Source organism: Sceloporus undulatus, chromosome 5 (assembly GCF_019175285.1).
Source record: "Sceloporus undulatus isolate JIND9_A2432 ecotype Alabama chromosome 5, SceUnd_v1.1, whole genome shotgun sequence".
Taxonomy (NCBI): Eukaryota; Metazoa; Chordata; class Lepidosauria; order Squamata; family Phrynosomatidae; genus Sceloporus; species Sceloporus undulatus.
In genome coordinates this window covers 190,289,230-190,294,060 of record NC_056526.1, presented here as the reverse complement: position 1 = coordinate 190,294,060, position 4,831 = coordinate 190,289,230, and positions in this window count along the sequence as shown.

Genomic DNA, 4,831 nt, shown 5'->3' with positions numbered 1-4,831 from the left:
TAAGCACCCATGGATTTTGGTATTCATGGGGGATCCTGCAACTGAACCCCAGTGGATACCAAGGGACCTCTCTAAACATCAGGCTTCACCTGCACTGCAGAAATAATCCAGTTTGACTCCACTTTAACTGGCGTGGCTCAATGCTATGGAGTTCTGGAAACTAGTTTTGTAGGACATTTAGCCTTCTGTGTCACAGAGCAATGGTGTCATACCAAAGTACAGTTCGTAGAATCCCATAGCATTAAGCCACAGCAGTTAAAATGGTGTCAAATTGCATTATTTCTCCAGTGCAAATGCAGCCTTAAAGAGGCAGGGACTCTCTTGGGGACTAAACCGAAACAAAGCTGAAAACCGCACAAAGCCCTTCCTTAAAACAATTCTTCATTGAGAGCCCAGTGCAATCTTCTAGTGCTCTGCGTCTGACAATAAATGTTGCATCCTGGCTAGTAATTTCTGATCTCAAATCATGCCCCAAACAAAGTGGCACAATTGCACATTTGAAGACCAGATACCCAGAATAACACTAGTATCTCTTTGCAAAATTCAGCCTTCCCCAGACCCTTTGTATTAGGAGTTTATCACACTAGGGCTAATTTCGGCATTAAATAGAGATTAAAGCGCATTTAAAGCATCCCGCAAATAAAGTGAAAATAGCAAGTAATTGCATGAATGATTATCACATGCAGTTGCACAAATAAAATGATATTGGAAATGCATTGTCGTTGAAATCCCGAAAGTAAAAAGATGTGTGTTAATGCTTCTTTGTGACCACTTTAATGGCAGGTTTTGTGTGACATCGTGTGAAATTATTTCGTGTAATTACGCTATTCTTCCGGGATATTTACAGGATAAACTCCCGATCTCCTTCATGTGATAAACTCCTTAGACTGAAACTCTTAGCATCCTCTGGCAAGCTGTGCTTTCCATCTCTGGAAACTCTTTAAGTGGCAGTGTTGAAGAAAGGATTGTGGATCCTCAATGAACTTTGCACTACTGCGCTGCTCTGCTAAGTGTTTCAGGAGAAACCTAAGATGGTGGCAACCCAGTTGAAAATGGCAGCATGCGCAAGCAAAATGTCAGACACTTTAGATGGACTGTGCTTTCCGCAATATTCTCCCCAGTGCATTTTATACAACTTTTGTGTTATATTCTCCAGTACAAGCAAAAGTGGTGGTGGTGGTAGTGGTAGAATCAGAGCTAGGAAAAGTTACTTTTCCAACTCTTTTTGGGTCATGGACACCCATAGAAACCCATGGCGCCTCTTATTCTGATGGGCAGGCCCTGATCAGAACAGGCCATATATAAAGCTTTGGGAAGGAGAGGAAGAACCTGTTTTGTAAAACGTTTTCCAAGTGACAAATGCTGGCATTGAAGCGCACTTGTTAGCCAAGTGGCATTCAGAGTGTTTCCAAATAAACATGGTTTGCTATTTAACCTTCCAAAACGTCTCTTGTGTAGAGTTGGCTCATTTTATTTATTTTCGCACATCTTTTCCTGGAATTAGTTCATTCCAAATTGGACAGTATATCGAGTACTGAGGATGTGGACAAGCTTCTCTGTAGTTTGAAAAAGACGACTTGCCCTCTCGACCCTTGCCCAACCTGGCTGGCTCTCCAGGGGGGAGAAAAAATCATGGAGATGCTGAAAAATATAATCAATGCATCCCTCAGGGAAGGCTCCCTGCCTCCCTGTCTCAAGGAGGCAGTAGTTAGACCACTCTTAAAAAAGCCCTCCCTGGACCCCCTGGATAGAAATAACTACAGACCAGTCTCACTACTACCATTTTTGAGCAAGGTGATCGAGAGAGCGGTTGCCAATCAACTACAAGCCGTCTTGGATGAAACGGATTTTCTGGATCCATTTCAAACCGGATTCAGGACAGGATACGGAGTTGAGACTGCCATGGTCGCCTTAGTCGATGATCTCCGTCTGGGCATCGACAGGGGAAGTGTGACCCTGCTGGTGCTCTTGGACATCTCAGCGGCCTTCGATACCATTGACCATGGTATCCTTCTGGAACGCCTGAGAGAGTTGGGTATTGGAGGCACTGCATTGCGGTGGTTCCGATCCCACCTCTCGGGCAGGTTCCAGATGGTGTTGCTTGGGGACAGCTGTTCGGCCAAGAGGGAGCTCAAAGCAGGGGTCCCTCAAGGTGCGATTCTGTCCCCAAAGCTATTCAACATTTACATGAAGCCGCTGGGAGAGATCATCCAGAGACATGGGGCGGGGAGTTATCAGTACACTGATGACACCCAAATATACTTCTTTATGTCTCGGACTGAAGCAGTGACTAAGGATGGCATCTCTCCTCTGAATGCCTGTCTTGGGGCGGTAATGGACTGGATGAGGGAAAACCAACTCAGGCTGAATCCAGGTAAGACGGAGGTACTTGTTATAGGAACCCCGAATCCAGGAATAGAGTAGTGTCAGCCAGTTCTGGATGGGGTCACACTTCCCCTGAAGGATTCTGTTCGCAGCTTGGGAGTGCTTCTTGACTTGTTTCTCCAACTGACAGCTCAGGTGGATGTGACAGTCAAGAGCGCCTGCTATCAGCTTCGTCTGATACGCCAACTGTGCCCTTTCCTGGAGCCGAGGGACCTGGAAACAGTAGTACATGCACTGGTAACCTCTCGATTGGACTTCTGTAATGCGCTCTACTTGGGGCTACCTTTGTGCCAAGTTTGGAAACTTCAGCTGGTACAAAAAATGGCAGCCAGATTGATCACGGGAACTTCTAGGAATGACCATATAACACCGGTCTTGAAGTCCCTGCACTGGCTGCCTATTAGTTTCTGGGCAAAGTTCAAGGTGTTGGTGATTACCTTTAAATTATACAGATGAAATTAAGCAAGTGAAGAGTGGTCTGCACATGTGGAGGAACTATGGAGGTGATGCATATTTTAAAATCCATGAATGTAATCAGTTAACAAATGTGACCCCAACACAACAATATGTTAATGCCATTATCAAAATGAAACAGTGCCATGAGGGTAATTTTTTGGCATTGTTCAGACTATTACACATTGTTACACAGGATGGTTTTGCTCCAAATTTTGCAGTTTGTAACTGTCACACAATTATTGTCGTACTTAATTGAGACTTAAGTGACCAAAAGAAGTTGTACCATAAGCTTTTGCAGACTTAGGGTGCCTCTGTACTGTTGAAATCATGCAGTTTGACATCACTTTCAGTGCTCTGGCGTCTCCTCCTATGGAATCCTGGGATTTCTTGTCTGCATCCACACTGCGGGAATAATCTAGTTCAACAGCACTTTAACTGTCGTGACTCAATGCAATGGAATTATGGGAACTGATGCTTGTTTTGGCACCAGAGCGCTCTTGAAATAGAAGATTAAATGCCTCACAAAATGTCAATTTCCAGAATTCCACAGCATTGAGCCATGCCCATCAAAGTGGTGTCAAACTGGATTATTCCTGCAGTACGGATGCATTCTTAGCTTTACAAGATCTTTAGCCTTTTCTGCCAAGGACTTCCAATTCACGCAGCAGTATTTGCATGTGAATCTCACATAGGTTTACACAATAACCAGCTACAGCCTCATTCATCTACACAACCTTATAGGTATATATAATTCTGTGCCCAAATACATAATACAATATAATATATATACACAAACAAATATATGTCCAAATACATAATAATATATATTATAATATTACACAAGAAAAATGTTGGAAAATTATTCTATATTTAGTAACGGCAGCAAGAACCTTGGTAGCAAAAAACTGGAATAAAGTTCCTCCTAATGTTGAGGTGGAATCACATTTTGTGTAGCTTGCATCCATTACTCCAGGTCCTGTTCTCTGGAGCAGCAGAAAACAAGCTTGCTCCCTCCTCAATATGACATCCCTTCAAATATTTAAACAGGGCTCTCATATCCCCTCTTAACCTTTTCTTCTGCAGGCTAAACGTCACCAGCTCCCTAAGTCATTCCTGATAGGGCTTCATGGTTTCAAGACCTTTCACCATATAATAATAATAATAATAATAATAATAATAATAATAATAATAATAATTTTATTTGTATACCGCTATTCCTGAGTAGATCATAGCGGTTCACAACATACAAAAATAATACAGTGAGATATCAACATATATCCCCAGTAACATCCAACAATCTTCCCGCACCAATTAAAACTTCAGAATACAACCTAAAACATTACATCATAAAACCATTAAAAAAACCCCAATACAAACAATAGCTGGATCGAACAAATGTGCAACAAGGGGAGGAAGGATGGTATACTTAAGGAACATGGGGGAAAGCTTGTCGGAAAAGATAGGTCTTCAAATTTTTCCTAAGCAAGTCTATAGAGGTGACTGAGCGGAGCTCGTCGGGCAGAGAGTTCCAAATCTTTGGGGCTGAGATAGAAAATGCCCTTTGAGAAGATGAAATATATCTCGACTTAGGAACTCTGAACAGATTCTTCCCGCCCGACCTGAGAGTGTGGGGCAGACTGTATGGGGAGAGAGAGGCGGTCCTCCAAGTACCCTGGGCCCAAGTCGCCCTGCTTTGGACACATGGCTCCAGTTTCTCAACATGATAAGAAAGAAGATTAAACATTGGGAACAATTTCCTGGTTTGGTTCAACATTGGAATGGACAGTCTTGTAAGGAGCAGGACTCCTCTCCATTGGATGTTTCCAAACAGAGCTTGGATGGAAGGCCACTTCTCATGGATACTATAGCTGTGTATCCCTGCCTCTGGGGTCCCTTGCAGTTCTATTATGGTTCCTTGGTATGATTCCAGCTTTTATTTGGCACAAGGTCTGGAAACCATGCCCCATGAGGAAGGACTTAGGGAGCTGAG